The sequence below is a fragment of the Gossypium hirsutum genome, chromosome A01 (assembly GCF_007990345.1).
Source record: "Gossypium hirsutum isolate 1008001.06 chromosome A01, Gossypium_hirsutum_v2.1, whole genome shotgun sequence".
Taxonomy (NCBI): Eukaryota; Viridiplantae; Streptophyta; class Magnoliopsida; order Malvales; family Malvaceae; genus Gossypium; species Gossypium hirsutum.
In genome coordinates, this window is record NC_053424.1 from 31,303,336 (window position 1) to 31,321,048 (window position 17,713).

The window sequence follows — 17,713 nt, forward strand, 5'->3', positions numbered from 1 at the left end:
TTCAACTCCAACAATTCAAACCATGTAGATTGAATAAAATTCCTCGAGTTGGCTTCCATCACAGCCATGTTTTTTTCACCTTCTTCATCCTTCAAAGGGTCAAACCCTAAGGCTTTCTCCAATGGATCTTCTTTAAGATGGCTTTCCATAGAAATCAAGGTTTCTATTTCTTCCACAACTGAGCACTCTTTAGTCGGATCAGGAAATTTTATCGCTTTAAGAATGTTAAAAGTTACCTAATCGTCTTGAACTCGTATGGTAAGTTTTCCTTTCTGCACATGAATTAACGTTCTTCCTGTGGCTAGGAAAGGTCTCCCAAGGATAATTGGCACTTCCTTATTTGCTTCAAAATCTAGAATAATGAAATCAGTAGGAAAAATAAATTTATCGACTCTTACCAAAACAATCTTGATCTTTTTTTCGGGGTATACTAAAGATTGATCCGCTAGCTGGAGCGTCACAGTTGTAGGTCTTACTTATCCTATCCCTAGCATCTTGAAAATAGACTTAGGCATCAAGTTGATACTTGCTCTTAAGTTACACAAAGCTTTACCACAATAAGATTCTCCAATGTTATAGGGTATCGTAAAGCTTCCTAGATCTTTCAATTTCAATTGCAGCTTGTTCTGCAGGAACACATTGCACTCCTTTGTCAGAGCGACAGTCTCATACTCACTCAGTTGTTTCTTCTTGGATAGTACATCCTTCATAAACTTCACATAATTCGACATTTGTTTTAAAGCCTCCACCAATGGAATATTGATGTGTAATTGCTTTAGAACATCCAAAAACTTCTTGAATTGCATCTCATGTTTCTGATTGTGTTGCTACAATCTTTATGGATATGGAGGTGATAGAACTTTCAGTTGAATCAGACAACTCTTCTGAGTAGGTAAATCTGCATTGAAAGAAGATGTTAAAGTATCTGAATTCACTAAGCTAGGATTTACCTTGTCAATCTTTGCAGATTCTGACTCTTTTGGTGTAGGGACTTCAATAGCTGGTTGAATTTCCCCCTTTTTAATAGGCTCATCCTCAACATTAATCAATCAGGGTTTTAGAATTTTATCAATTCGTAATGCTACTGCCTTGATATGTTCTTTACCCAAATTTCTTGGATTCTCATTATCGCTTGGTAGGGTTCCTTGTGGTCTATTACAAAGCTTCGTAGCTAACTAACCAATTTGGTATTCCAAATTTTTCAGTTTAATGCTTACTCTAGATTAAAGTGTCATTCTTCACCATGTATGCTTTCAATAAGTTCTCCAAACTATTTGATGATTCAGCTTAAGGTGATTTTGGAGCTTGCTGATTAAACCCCTGAGATTCGTTGGGTCTATGCTACATAAAGTTGTTGTTTAGTCCATTTCCTTGGTTGCTCCAAGAAAAGTTGGGGTGATTACGCCATGAAGGATTATAGAAGTTAGACTGGGGTCCTTGTCCACTCCTATTTTGATGTTGGTTCCCCACATAGTATACTGACTTGGGATTCAATGGGAAATTCTCGAAAGAATGACCTTCCCCACAGTACACATAGGAAACTACTTCAAACGAACTTGGTGACTGAGCTGCAAAATTATTAGCACCATTAGTGGTAAACTACTTTAACATAGAAAAAAATAGATGATACCTGAGCTGATAACGAAGAGAGAGCATCAACTTCATGAACTCCGGCTACACGTCTTCCTAAAGCTGTTTGATTTGTTGGCCATTGATAGTTGTTGCTCGCAATCCACTCGATGATCTTATAAGCCTCATTATAGGACTTAGACAAAATTGCACCATTCGTAGAAGCATCTACCATCAATATTGTATGTGCGTTGAGACCATTATAGAATGTCTCCAACTGGATACAATGAGGAATCCCATGATAAGGATTCTTACGAAGTAACTCCATGAACCGCTCCTAAGCCTCATACAAAGGCTCGTCATCCAATTGTTGGAAAGTTGTGATCTCATTCCTCAACTTAACTTTTTTGCTAGGCAGGAAATACTTAACCAAAAATCTCTCGGCTAATTCTTGCCATGTAGATATAGAACTTGGTGGCAATGAATTGAGCCATGCTCGTGCTCGATCTTACAACGTCTACGGAAATAACTTCAACCTCAGTTCGTCTTTAGTCACACCGGCTATCTTGAATGAGTCACTCACCTCCATAAACAATCGAAGGTGGAGATGTGGATCTTTGAAGGGGCATACCACTAAATTGGCCCACCGTATGTAGAATTTTAAACAGCACTGGTTTGATCCTTATTTACTAACGGTTTAATTAAACTCAAATTATTATCAACATTCTTATCAATATTCAGAAAAACATTCCATGGCAACTCGATCTTTCATGAGTTTGGAAACCAAGTTAGGTCCTTTTGGAATCTTTTACTTAGTAAATACACATTTTATTGATCCTTATTTACTAATGGTTTCTTAGTATTCATGCAAGGTAACAGGGACGTGTTAGGTTTGAAACAGTTTAATCACACAAATCTAAAAACTATGCAGATAACATAGCCTGGTTAGGGATGTTAAGCAACCTGCAATTTAATCGGGCTAGGATATAAATTAAGCATGAACATTTCAATTATGCGTCCATTAGCCATCGTCTGGTTAGGATCACTCAGCTGATTCAGGTGCATTTCAATCACGTATGAATGAAATACAGACTTGATTTTAATTGAAAACATGATCGATTGAGGTACAAATATTATAAGTATGAATCAAATAATTATTATTAAATCAAAGTAATCATCCTAGCTTAAATAAAATTAAGCTATCATTGTTGTAAACAAGAACAAAGAACACATAGCAAACATTCTTGAATTAAATTAAAGTAAGAAAGATTAAACCTAATTTAGAGTGGCTGTCACCCAAGACTTTAACTGATGAGGGCTCTTTCGTTCCTTCGCTTTGCTCCTTTGCTGATGGCTCTCCGAGGAGGCCGACCAAGGGTTCTTTAAGAGGATAATTTACTCAAAATCTTTATGTAAAGATGATGATAGGCATGAAGACTAAGAAAGATAAGAGAATTGAGAGAGGAGAGAATGATAAATGAGTGAGGGATGATTGAAAAAGTGAGAAAGGGGCTTTTATTTATAAGTGAGGCATGGGAGCTACTTTGCTAAAAATAGGAGTGTCCATCTTTTAAAACTCCTTCCAAGGGTGGCCGGCCATGAATTGAGAAAATGTGGCTGATTTTTCTTGATTCTTGGTCAATTTGAATTCCTCAACAACTCAGGACTAAGACTCGGTCACTAGCAAATCCTCGGCCAAATCTTTGATTTCTTCAACTCTTCAAGGACCTTGTGTAATTATACCAAAAGATGGTTTATGAGCCTCCATATTTAGCCAAATTTTGCGTTGACTTGGGCCTCCACTTGGACAATTTTGTAATCAAATTAAAGCTCTCAGACGTGTCCAAAAATAAATCAATAAGTTAGAGGACCAAAGAATTAAAATTTACCAACTTAATTAAATTAATTAATACCGAAATTATTAATGAAATATTTTAAAATGAATTATTAAATATAATTTTATATTTTATTATTTAATTTAATCATGCATGACCCACTTTATGTCATAAAAATATAATATGCTCAATTTAATATTAAATAAGCCATTTTATGCATGAAAACTAAATAATAAAGCATAAAATCACATTTTAATAATTTCTATGTCCCGTTTTCATATTTTCACATATTTCATTAATTTGTTAATCAATTACTTGATTTTAACGACAAATTTAAGTAAAAAGGTGACAATTTACATAGGAAAAATCCTATATATTTTTCAGTTTATAGTAACTCTGACTTGTCCGAAACGAGCGAGCTATCAAACCTCTATAAAACATGGAAAAAGAAATAGAGTAAGCTTTATAGCTTAGTAAGCCCGTATAATTTAGAATTAAACTTACCATAAATACCAAAATCAAGGAAAATAATCAAAGTGTATTAATTCAATTACACAATGCCTAAACACAAGCATTCATCACAAGTTATTCATTTAAATACATATCTCAATACATTGCATCATACCAAATTCATATATCATGTACAACATTGGTAACTGATCGCGTGATTTCGTGATAGATTTTAAATATTTATAATTAGTTGTTCTTGAAATTGACTATTATCGTGATGTAGGCAAGTGTACCTATCGAACAGTAGTATAGTTTTAGCAAGACCGGATTGTCGAACCCAAAGGAACTAAAAGTACTAGTAATGACTGTCTTTTAATTATCTAGCCTAAGAATAAAGAGGTTTTTGTTTTAACTAACTAATTATCTAAAATAACAACTCACAGAGAATAGAATTGAGAAATTGCTTTTGGGAAATTGAATGAAGGCAATACCTAAGGAAAAATCCACCTAGACTGTACTTGTTATTCTGGCTCCGAATCGGACGATTTATTCATTTAACTTGTTCCGTATAGATCCCTAAGTTATGTTATTATCCCTATTCAAGACTAATAACGTCTAGTCCCTAGATTGAATAACCAAGACTTTTCTCTAATTAACACTCTAGGGTTGCATTAACTCGATCTATGGATCCCCTTATTAGGTTTCACCCTAATCCGGCAAAAACTTGTCACCCTATGTCTAGGCGCACAATCAACACCGCTTAATTATGACAAATGTACTCTTAAACAGGGTCTATTCCTCCTCTGAATAAGAGCTTATCTTGAATCAGTATCCTGGGATATCGAAACAAGAATTAAGAACGCATAATTAAGAACAAGTTAAATATTTATCATATGATTCAGAAAATAATGACAAGATTCATCTTATGTTTCATTCCCCTTAGGTATTTAGGGGTTTTAGTTCATAAATAAATAAGAAAACATCTCATAATAATAAAGAATACAAAATATAAAGAAAACCCAAAACTCCTGAAGGGAAATTGAGGAGAGATCTTTAATCTTGATGATGAATCCGGCTTCTAAGATGGATTAATCGGCTTTCTTGGGGTAATTCCTTGGCCCTATTCTGTGTGTCCCTTTTCTTCCTCCTCTAGGGTGTATTTATATGCTTTGGAATGCCTAAGAGCCCTCAAAATTAGCCTTTTCCGAATTGGACTCAACTTGGGCTTGGCAGGGACACGCCCGTGTGACACGCCCGTGTGCGATTACTTCAGGCCGTGCTCGAGCCTACCAAATTGACACGGCCATGTGGTCAGCCTGTGTGAGGAGGTCCAGTCAGTGTTGATTTGGTACTTTGGCCCATTTTCTTCGTTTTTGGCCCGTTTCTCGTTCCTTTCGCTTTCCTATGCTCTCCTAGTATAAAACATGAAATTACAACATTAGGAGCATCGAATTCACCAATTTTAATGAGAAATCATCCATAAAATGCGTTAAACATGGGGTAAAAATATGTATAAATTACGGGTTATCAAATACCCCCACACTTAAGCATTTGCTTGTCCCCAAGCAAAATTTTCAACTCATAATAAAAATAAATTTTTCTTAACTTATAATTTCTATCGATAATATCTCAAATTAATCCATAGGTAATCATACATTTATAATTCAACTAAAAGAACATAAAAGTTTCAAACATTCGAAGTTGAGCATTTTATTCCGAAAACATAGGTGTCTCCCCTCATCTAAGTAATTATCTTCGATTCAGAATATCAAAGTTTCATATCATCACTAAAGAATCACTCAAATCACTCGAGGTGTTTAAGGGCAATAAATGAAGCACTCAATATTCTATAATGAAAGGTCATTACCATAGGCTTGCATGAGAATCAAATCTCCACCACTATAATTTAAGATGATACATCAATCAAAAAGTCTTTAGAGGGTTGTAATGAGGCTTGGTTAGGGGGTGTGGTCACAAGTTGAAAGAAAGGGTTAGAATCAAGATTGAATTGGAAAATTTCCTAACCAGAAAAAGAGTTAATCATTACTTGCGTACAATAGAGCTTTTTTTTCAGAATATAGAATTACTAATGTGAATACGTAATTTTTTTTAAGAACAAGTTAAATAGAATAGACTAACTATTAAGAGCAAGACATAGCTAAGCAATTTGTTCAACTGAAATCTCAACAAAAATAAGGATTAATTTAGGGGATTTCAACAATAATGGGTTAAGGGTTAATATTAAGGGTAATACAAGAAATGGCTTGTTAGGTTCAAGGAGGTTTACTAGGGGTTAATCATGGAGGTAGGCTTTTCATGGCATAAGCAGGTTAATCCTAAGTGCCTTAATCATTTTCACTTATCAAATCAATTGGTGTGGTCTCGACATGCATAATCAAGCAAGCTCTAGAAAAACAGTTCAATACTGACGCACTTAAAGCAATAAGAAAAGTGAGCATGAAAGAATCAATAGATGCTTAAAAGGCTCAAAAATCTCACAAAAATTATGGCTTTTTAATGTTTAAAACTTGTGAATTCCAACTCAAAGTAATACCTAAACTTTGGGGAAACAACCTAAGATTTTAAATTATTAAAAATCAACTTATCATGCTTGATTCTCTAATGTCTTGAAGTTTAAACAATCAATGCATAAATGTCTATGTTTTAATTCAAGATATATCAATAAAAATCATAAATCAATCAAAATTTATCCTAAATATAATATGAGAGCTTTTCAAGAGAACAAGGTAGTCATTTAGGGATTTTTCTGATAATGAAATAAATATACCCCCATACTTAATACGTACATTGCCCTCAATGTACAAAAATAGCTATTAGAGTATAAAAATAAGTTAGGGGGAGAAGTGAAACTTCCTGTATTAAGAATGGATGATATTCTTGGATTGGCAAGATTGAGTATTGGAAATAAATCTGGATGTCAAGCATGATTCTGAATGATAAAAAGAGTGTGAAGGGAATAATCTTGATAGTAGTCACAAAGATAAGCCGTGTTTAAAAGTAAAACAAATGAATCTTAAAAACTTAATAAAAGAAAAATAAAATAAAAGAATTATTCTAATTTCTCAAATGGCACGGCCAGTGCACACGCCCGTGTGGGTCGTGGCTCGACCGTGTTCGTCGCGAATTAAGGTGTCGTCATACGGCCTTCAGGCACGCCCGTGTGTATAGGCCGTGTGGTTATATGATCATGTCGCACGACCGTGTGTGATGTGATTCACTTCTCCCATGGTCGTGTAGCTCTGTACACGCCCGTGTTATTTTGATAGTGTTGTCCACGGGTGTTAGACACGAGCGTGTCGCACGCCCGTGTTCATTTGGCGAATTCGACCACGCCCATGTCGCACGGCCGTGGTGTTTTATCATAGCCCGTGTTTGGGGAAATCCTTTTACCCTTTCTTCGCATGGCCGTATCGCACGACTGTGTTTCCATCCGTGTTGGTCACATGACCTTAAGCACGGCCGTGTGAGCAGCTGTGTGGAGTTGGGAACCTGTGCTTCAAATACTCTGTTAGTGACCTAAATGTTTAAAACTTGAAATTTAAATAGTTAAAAATCGTTAGTACTCGGGTTGCCTCCTGAGAAGCATTTGTTTATAGTCTAAGCTTGATTGTTACCTTTTGGTCTATTCAGGGCGGTTTGTGGAGTCATAGCTCCTCTCCATCGTTTTTAAATTCTCACCATTATAAAGTTTGAGACGATGTCCATTTACTTTGAAAGTACCGTATGATGGGTGACTTACCTCTATTGTGCCATATGGAAGAACAGATTGAATTAAGAAAGGTCCTGACCATCGTGATTTAAGTTTCCCAAGAAACAATTTGAGTCTTGAGTTGTATAGTAAGACGAGATCTCCAACTTCCAATTGTTTTCATTGCTTTAAAAGAGTGTCATGGCGCCTCTTTGTTGCTTTCTTGTATAGGCGTGAATTTTCGTACGCATTGGCTCGCCATTCATCAAGCTCGTTCAGTTGCATCAACTTGTTTCTTCCTGCAAGTTCGGGATCAAGGTTTAGAAATTTAATAGCCCAAAAAGCTTTATGCTCTAGTTCGAATGGTAGATGACAACATTTTCCATAAACAAGTTTGTAAGGTGATGTCCCTATGGGGGTCTTAAGAGCAGTTCTGTAAGCCCATAAGGCATCATCTACCTTCATTGCCCAATCTTTTCTATTTGATTCTACTGTTTTTTCAAGGATCCATTTGATTTCTCGGTTCACTACTTCAACTTGTCCATTAGTATAAGAATGGTATGGGGTGGCTGTTTTATGATGAACTCCGTATTTCTTAAGGGTTTTTTCAAATTGGGTATTACAAAAATGAGTGCCCCTGTCACTGATAATTGCTCTAGGTGTTTTGAATCTTGAGAAAAGTTTCTTAAGGAAACGTACTACCACTCTAGCATCATTAGTAGGTAGAGCATGGGCTTCCACTCATTTGGACATGTAATCAACTGCTACTAAGATGTATTTATTCCCAAATGAACTAGGGAATGGGCCCATGAAATTCATACCCAAAACGTCAAATATTTCACATGAAAGCTTATAGTTTTGAGGCATTTCATCACGTTTAGTTATGTTACCTGTCCGTTGGCATTTGTCACATGAAGTAACGTACCTGTTAGCGTCTTTGAATAACGAAGGCCAATAAAAACCTGATTCAAGTATTTTGTGTGCAGTCTTAGTTCCACTATAGTGTCTTCTGATTGGCCCTGAGTGGCAATGTTCCAATATTTTTGATGTTTCTGATCTTGTAACCCATCTTCTAATGACTTGATCTGCACATCTGTGAAACAGAAAGGGGTCGTCCCAAAAGTAGTTTTTCACATCATTAAAGAATCGTTTCTTTTGCTGGTGTGTTAACCCTTTTGGGATAATGTTAGCAGCTAAAAAATTTGTGATGTCTACAAACCAAGGTACCTCAGAGTCAGATATAGAGAAAAATTGTTCTTCAGGGAATGAATCATTTATTTCAACTTCATCTAATTCTCTGGTATTGGAGTTCTCAAGCCTGGACAGATGATCAGCCGCGAAATTTTACGCTCCTTTCTTATCCTGAATTTCCAAGTCGAATTCCTGCAATAGGAGAATCCATCAAATGTGTCGAGGTTTTGCATCATTTTTAGTTAAAAGGTAACGAAGGGCGGAATGGTCAGTGTAAACAACAACTTTAGACAATATAAGGTATGATCAAAATTTATCAAATGCCAAAACCACAGCTAGCAACTCTTTTTCCGTAGTAGTATAATCCTCTTGTGTAGTTGTCAAAGTTTTGCTAGCATAATAGATAGGTTGAAAATGTTTGTCTCTCAACTGTCCCAGAACTGCACCTACTGCAAAGTCACTCGCATCACACATTAATTCAAATGGTAAATTCCAATCAGGTGCAATTACAATTGGAGCATTAATTAATTTATCCTTTAGAGTGTTGAATGCTTCTAAGCATTCCTGATTGTAGTTAAAAGGTATATCCTTTTCTAGCAATTTAGTCAAAGGCTTAGCTAGTTTGGAAAAATCCTTAATAAATCTTCTATAAAAACCAGCATGTCCTAAAAAGCTTCTAATAGCCTTAACCAAACTAGAAGGGGTAATTTTCGATTGTTTCTATTTTAGATTTGTCTACCTCAATCCCTTTACTAGAATTTTTATGCCCTAATAGAATACCTTCTTGTACCATGAAGTGACATTTCTCCCAATTAAGTACAAGGTTTGTTTCCTCACATCTTATTAAAACTAATTTTAAATTTTTAAGGCAGAGATGGAAAGAGTTACCGAACACCAAGAAATCATCCATAAATACTTCCATGATATCTTCCACGAGTTCGTCGAAGATGACCATCATAGAGCGCTGAAAAATGGCAGGAGCATTACATGATCCAAAAGGAATTCCACGATAAGCGAACGTACCATATGGGCATATGGATGTCGTCTTTTCTTGATCTTCAGGAGCTATTGGGATTTGGAAGTAACCGGAGAGTCCGTTTAGAGAGCAGTAATACATGTGCCCAAATAATCTTTCCAACATTTGGTCAATGAATGGCAAGAGGAAGTGATCTCTTCTTGTGGCATCATTCAGTTTCCTGTAGTCAATGCAAACTCTCCATCCTGTGACTCTCCTTGTTAAGATTAATTCATTCTTCTCGTTGGTCACATCTATCATGCCTCCTTTCTTAGGGACAACCTGCACTGGACTTACCCAAGAACTGTCAGAAATAGGATAAATAATTCAAGAATCTAGAAGTTTAATTACCTCGGCTTTTACAACTTCCTTCATGTTGTGGTTCAGTCGCCTTTGAGCTTGCACACACGGTTTGTATTCATCTTCCATCAAAATTTTGTGGGTGCAAAAAGAAGGGCTGATTCCTTTAATTTCAAAAAGTTTCCAAGCTATGGCCTTTTTATGTTCTTTCAATACTTGGATTAATTCCTCTTTCTTCTTGGGTTGCAAGTTAGAAGCAATCATAACTGGTAATATAGAATTATTTCCAAGGAGTGCGTATTCCAAGTGGTTTGGTAATTGTTTAAGTTCCAGTTTAGGAGGCTCTTCAATAGAGGGTTTTTACTTAAGTTCATCATTCATCTTAATTCCCTCATATGCTACTCGTCTTGAAGAATGCTCATTAGGTTCATCATCTGTCTCCTCTTCTTTAGCTAGATATAGTTCTGTCGTGTCCTTCTGTAAAAGTTCCTAAAAAGAGTCTTGAGTAATATGATCAATGGAGTCAATAAAATAACATGAGTCATCCTGTTCCCTAGAAAATTTCATAGCATCATAAATTTTAAAGGTAATCTGCTCGTCACATACTTTAAGTACCAAATTACCGTCACCCACATCGATTATAGCCCTAGCAGTGGCTAAAAGTGGGCGCCCTAAAATTAAAGGCACTTCCATATCTTCATCCATGTCAAGGACAACAAAGTCAATAGGAATTATGAATTTATCTACTTTCACAAGTACGTCTTCTATAATGCCCCTAGGATATTTAACAGATCTATCGGCTTATTGAATACTCATCCTAGTACGTTTAGGTTCCCCAAGACCAAGTTGTTTAAACATTTTATATGTCATCAAATTAATGCTAGCGCCTAAATCAGCTAGGGCTTTCTCAACATTCAGACTACCAATTAAGCAAGGAATAGTAAAACTCCCTGGATCTTTTAGTTTTGTTGGCAGCTTGTTTTGGAGTATGGCTGAGCACTCCTCGTTGAGTTCTATTGTAGATAAGTCCTCGAATTTCTTTTTATTTCTTAGAAGCTCCTTCAAAGATTTTGTGTATGTAGGAATCTACGAGATGGCTTCAACAAAAGGTAAGTTGATATGTAATTGTTTAAAAAGTTCAAGAAACTTACCTAATTGTGCATCAATGCTGTCTTTTTTCAATTTTGCTGGGTATGGAACTTGAGGTTTATATTCCTTCGGCACTAGTTTGTCACTATTTTCTTGTGTTTGCTTCTTTTCATTTTCTGCTAACACTTTCTCACTCCTTAGCGTAACTGCTTTCACATGCTCTTTTGATTTGGTGTTACTAGGTAAACTTCCTAGTGGTCTTTCTGAGATCAGTTTGGAAAGCTGGCCTATCTGAGTTTCGAGCCCTTGGATCGAAGCTTGTCGATTTTTAAGTGCTGTCTCAGTGTTCTGAAAATGGGTTTCTGACACCGATATAAACTTTGAGAGCATCTCTTCAAGGTTCGGCTTCTTTTCCTGTTGATAGGGTGGTTGTCGAAAACCCAGAGGATGTTGTGGTCTTTGATTTCCTTGACCGTCCCACGAGAAATTGGGGTGGTTCCTTCAACCTGCATTGTAAGTGTTACTATATGGATTGTTCTGAGGTCGAGGATTATTACCCATGTAATTTAATTGCTAGTTATCCATGTTGTGGCCATAAGGTTGGTATTCCGAATGGTTTGTTCCACCTCCACTTGCTTCGCACTGCATTATTGGGTGAACCTATGAAGAACTAAGAAAACCATCAATCTTTTTATTTAAAAGTTCTACCTAGTTTGACAGCATAGTAACTGAATCGACATTATAAATGCATGCTGCTTTAGTTGGCTTAGTCCTCATGACTTGCCACTAATAGTTATTCAGTGACATATCCTCTATAAACTCATAGGCATCTTCAGGTGTTTTATTGTTGATGGTTTCGCCAGCAGCTTGTCAACCATTTGTCAAGTCGAAGGATTCAGGCCATTATGGAATGTTTGAACCTGAAGCCAAAGCAGTAACCCATGGTGAGGGCACCTTCTTAGTAAGTCTTTGTATCTCTCCAATGCATCATAAAGTGTTTTTAAGTCCATCTGCACAAACGAAGAGATATCATTACGTAATTTAGCCATTTTAGCCGACGAAAAGTATTTGAGTAAAAATTTTTCGGTTATTTATTCCCAAGTAGTAATTGACCCTCGTGGTAATGAGTTCAACCACTGTTTAGTTTTATTCCTCAATGAAAAGGGAAACAACCGATGACGTATGGCATCATAAGAAACGCCATTGATTTTAAATGTATCGCAAAATTCCAAAAAGTTTGCTAAGTGAGCATTGAGATCTTCATCCTGCAAACTGTCAAACTGAACAAACTGTTGTATCATTTGAATTGTGTTAGGTTTTAGTTCAAAAGTATTTGCAGCTACAGCAGGTCTAACTATGCTAGATTTAGTTCTTGTTAAAGAAGGTTTAGCATAATCATACATAGTGCGTGGAGCAGGATTTTGATTAGCCACAATTGCAGGAGGTAGCTGATTGTCTTGGTTTTCAGCCATCTCTTCAGTCGGGGTTTGAGTATCGTCTTCTTGGTCGTTCTCTGTGTATCTTAAGCTTTGCCTTATTTCTCTTTGGTTTTTGCATACTGTGCGATTGATTTCTTCGTCAAAAAGTAGTGGTCCTGATAGGTTTCTTCTAGTCATAAACTATAAAAACCTACCAAGAGAAAGAACAAGTAAATTAATAAATAATAATAATAAATTAAATTAAATTGCAAGAAAAATAAATGGCTAAAGTAATAAAAATTGAGTGTTCCTAATATTTTAGCTCCCCGGCAACGGCGCCAAAAACTTGATCGCATGATTTCATGATAGTTTTTAAATATTTATAATTACTCGTTCTTGAAACTGACTATTATCGCGATGTAGGCAAGTGTACCTATCGAATAGTAGTATAGTTTTAGCAAGACCAGATTGTCGAACCAAAAGAACTAAAAGTACTAGTAATGACTGTCTTTTAATTATCTAGCCTAAGAATAAAGAGGTTTTGTTTTAACTAACTAATTATCTAAACTAAGAACTCACAGAGAATAGAATTGGGAAATTGTTTTTGGGAAAATCGATTGAATGAAGGCAATACCTAAGGAAAAATCCACCTACACTGTACTTGTTATTCTGGCTCCGAATTGGACGATTTGCTCATTTAACTTGTTCCGTAGAGATCCCTAAGTTATGTTATTATCCCTATTCAAGACTAATAACGTCTAATCCCTAGATTGAATAACCGAGACTTTTCTCTAATTAACACTCTAGGCTTGCATGAACTTGATCTATGGATCCCCTTATTAGGTTTCACCCTAATCCGGCAAAATCTTGTCACCCTATGTCTAGACACGCAATCAACTCCGCTTAATTATGACAAATGTACTCTTAAACAGGGTCTATTCCTCCTCTGAATAAGAGCTTATCTTGAATCAGTATCTTGAGATATCAAAACAAGAATTAAGAACACATAATTAAGAACAAGTTAAATATTTATCATACGATTCAGAAAATAATAACAAGATTCATCTTAGGTTTCATTCTCTTTAGGTATTTAGGGGTTTTATTTCATAACTAAACAAGAAAACATCTCAGAATAATAAAGAATACAAAACATAAAGAAAACCCAAAACTCCTGAAGGGAAATTGAGGAGAGATCTTCAGTCTTGATGATGAATCCGGCTTCTGAGATGGATCAATCGGCTTTCTTGGAGTAATTCCTTGCCCCCTATTCTGTGTGACCCTTTTCTTCCTCCTCTAGGGTGTATTTATAGGCTTTGGAATGCCTAAGAGCCCTCAAAATTAGCCTTTTCTGAATTGGACTCAACTTGCGCTTGGCAGGGACACGCCCGGGTGTGATTACTTCATGCCGTGCTCGAGCCTACCAAATTGACACAGCTATGTGGTCCGCCCATGTAAGGAGGTCCAGGCCATGTTGATTTCGTACGTTGGCCCATTTTCTCTGTTTTTGGCCCGTTTCTAGTTCCTTTCGCTTTCCTGTGCTCTCCTAGGTATAAAACATGAAATTAAAGCATTAGCAGCATCGGATTCACCAATTCTAATGGGAAATCATCCATAAAATGGGTTAAACATGAGGTAAAAATATGTATAAATTACCGTTTATCAGTAACATTTCATTTCCAATCATATAAACAATAATTCATTTGAAAACCGTACCTCATCCGTATAAACATTACTTCATCCATATAAACAGAATTTATGCTTGTTGAACTTATTAGAATCTCGAGGGATACTTGGATGATATACAGTGCATATAAATCAATAATCCATCAATTTCTTATCACTTACTGCTCTTTCGAGCTATGAACAGTAAGCTCCTCCTAAGCTGATGACAGTAAGCTCTATTGAGCTAAAACGGTAAGCTCTAACAAGCTAGAACAGTAAGCTCATACGAGCTGAGAACAGTAACTTCTTACAAGCTGATATATCGGTAAGCTCATACAAGATGCGGTGAGTCCACAACACATGCAGGATCTCAACCAAAACGATAACCCTAGTGACATGTCACTCGTATCTTATGAATTCTTACAGTTCAAACGGGGCTCGGTAACCATCAAACTATATCGATAAAGCATTAGTATGCCAAGTATATCAATTACTCAATTGTACACATTCATTAGAAATAAATACAAGTATTTAAAAGTTCCATTCTAATTATACAAACTTACCACGAGTTGCTCGGATGGAAACTATCGACTATTCATCTACTTTTCTTTTTCCCCGATTTAATTCTGATATCGACTTATCTTGATCTATATATTATCAAATTTAGTATATTTAGTATTCAATCAATTCAATTTAGCCCATAATTCATATTTTAGAAAATTTACTCATTTTCCCTTAAACTTTCACATATTTACAATTTAGTCCTTTTCACATAAAATTGCAAATTCATGCAATTTAGTACAATTATATGCTTAGCCGAATTTACCTCATATTACTAACAGTCCATATTTCCAATTTATTCACACTTTTACCCACATAATTTATAATTTATCAATTTATTCCCTGTTTGACATTTTTGTCAAAAATCACTTTACATAACTAGTTTAACTATCAACAATTATCCAAAATCCATCATCAACCATCAAGTTACTCAAGCATTCAACAATGGAAACATGATAAATCTTTAACAATTTCAAAATATAAGGTACGGGCTAGCTAGAATACGAAGCAACGATCTAAAAAACATAAAAATCATTAAAAACAGATCAAAAATCGTACTTTAATTTCTCAAAATAGCTTGGTCAAATGAAGAAAGTAAAAATGGTGTTTTATTCACCCTAATTTCAGTTCATGATGATGAATAGAGAAAGAATTTTGTTTTATTTTATTATAATTAACCTTAATTACCAAATTACCTTAATAACCTTTAAAAATATTATAAATTACACCATTTGCCATGCTATCATCATCTGCTAACCTATAAATGGCCTATTTACCACTTAAAGACCTTTACTTTAAGGTTCTATACCTATTAGACACTTTTAGCTAATAGAACACAAGTTTTACGCTTTCGCGATTTAGTCCTTTTTACCAAATTAAGCAGTCAAATAGTAAAATTTTTTTACGAAACTTTCACACAATAATTCTATCATGCTATAAACTTTAGTAAAATAATAAAATAAATATTTTGAGCTCAGATCTGTGGTCCCAAAACCACTATTCTAATTTGACTCAAAAACAAGTTGTTACAGTGTGATACAGATTTTAAAAGACATGCTTTGGCATTGTATACTTGAATTTGGAGGTAATTGGGAAAAATACTTGCCTTTGATTGAATTTACTTACGATAACAGTTATCAGTCCAGTACTAGAATGGTGTCGTATGAAGCTCTATATGGTCATAAATGTAGAACCCCATTGTATTGGACAGAGTTAAGTGAGAAAAAGATACACAGAGTCGACTTGATCTGGGAAACCGAAGAAAATGTGAAGATACTTAGGGACATTTTGAAAACGGCCTCAGATCGTCAAAAGTCTTATGCCAATTTAAAGCTGAAAGAGATATAATTTCAGGTTGGTGATAAAGTATTCTTGAAAGTGTCACTTTGGAAGAAAGTTCTTTGATTCGGCCATAAAGGAAAACTGAGTCCACGGTCTATCGGGCCATATGAGATCATTGAAAGAATTGGGCCTGTTGCATATTGGTTAGCATTACCACTGGAGCTTGATAAAATTCATAATGTGTTTCATGTATCCATGTTACGATGATATCAATGGGATCCTTCACACGTTATTACTCCAAAAGAAGTTGAGATTCAACCTGATATGACTTACAATGAGGAACCAATTAAGATACTAGCATATGAGACGAAAGAGCTACGAAATAAAAAGGTGGCTTTGGTAAAAGTCCTCTGGAAATGACATGGATTAGAGGAAGCTACCTGGGAGCCTGAGGATACCATGAGGAAGCAATACCTTAACCTTTTTTCTGGTAAGAATTTTCGAGGACGAAAAATTCTAAGGGGGAGATTTGTAATAGCCCAATTTCAGTGAGGTCGGAACAGTGGTTTCGGGACCACAAATCCAAGTTAAAAAAATTTATTTTATTTTTTGGTTGGCATCATGATAGGAAGGTCACATGAAAATTTTGATACAAAAAATTTATCGATTGTATGGTTAATTAGGTAAAGGACTAAATTGCATAAAATGCAAAAGTTGGATTCGAGTAGCTATAGGTATCAAATAGCTATAGAATTCAAAATTTAAGGTCCTTATATGGTAATTAGACCATTGAAGAGTAGTTAGTAGATATTTTAATGACTCAACCATGGAAAAATTAGAAAAGGCAAGGGACTAAATTGGAAATCACTAAAATTAAAAACGGTAATCAAATAAAAAGAAATATTCATCTAATTTCATATAATCTTCCCCAAAATTTCCATGGAAACCCTAGGAGAGGGGAAGTCAACTTACCAAGCTTGAAAAGGTATGAAATCAAGTCTCATTTTTAATGATTTTTATATTTTTAAAATTGAGATAGTCTAATCTCTCTATTTAAGGGATTAATTTGAAAAGTTATCAAGGTATGAAATTTCGGTCATGAATGAATATGATGAAAATTATAAATTTATGGTAGAAAATGAAAGTTTGTTCATAGATAAATAACTTCTACAAAGTAATTTCTAACGAAAACATGATTTAAGAACTAAAATGAAAAATGGTAAAAACTCATGGAAAATTCTAAAATTTGTGAAAAATGTGTTTCTATAAATGTTGTTTATAAATTTCGTCTAGGCTTGGAAGGAGGGTTAAATTTCATGAGTTTCATTTTCCGAGCCTAGGGACGAAACTGAAATTTTTGAAAAGGATTGGGGCAAAATGGTTATTTTGCCTAGGGTGCAATAAAATGCAAATAATATGAAATGTGATAGATTAGTAGTCAAATTTATCCATATAGATCCGGAAAGACAAACTACAGAACTAGATCAAGGAAAGCAAAAGGTTTCGGATTAGTTGAAATTCAAAAATGAACCATTTTCAAGGTAAGTTCGTGTAACTTAACTATGTATGTTAAATGCTTGAATTTAATTGTATGATTGTGTTGATGTGAATGAGATAACTTACATTATGAAAT

General features: G+C 35.2%; 2 non-coding genes across 2 annotated transcripts; both read left to right on the forward strand.

Annotated features, from left to right (window-relative positions):
* Nucleotides 1–1,862: 1,862 nt before the first annotated feature.
* On the forward strand, nucleotides 1,863–1,969 carry LOC121206648 (small nucleolar RNA R71). The gene has a single exon (XR_005901734.1). It is a non-coding gene; the product is annotated as a small nucleolar RNA R71 (small nucleolar RNA).
* A 10,125-nt stretch (nucleotides 1,970–12,094) lies between these two features.
* Nucleotides 12,095–12,201, forward strand: LOC121206680 (small nucleolar RNA R71). The gene has a single exon (XR_005901795.1). It is a non-coding gene; the product is annotated as a small nucleolar RNA R71 (small nucleolar RNA).
* Nucleotides 12,202–17,713: the final 5,512 nt, after the last annotated feature.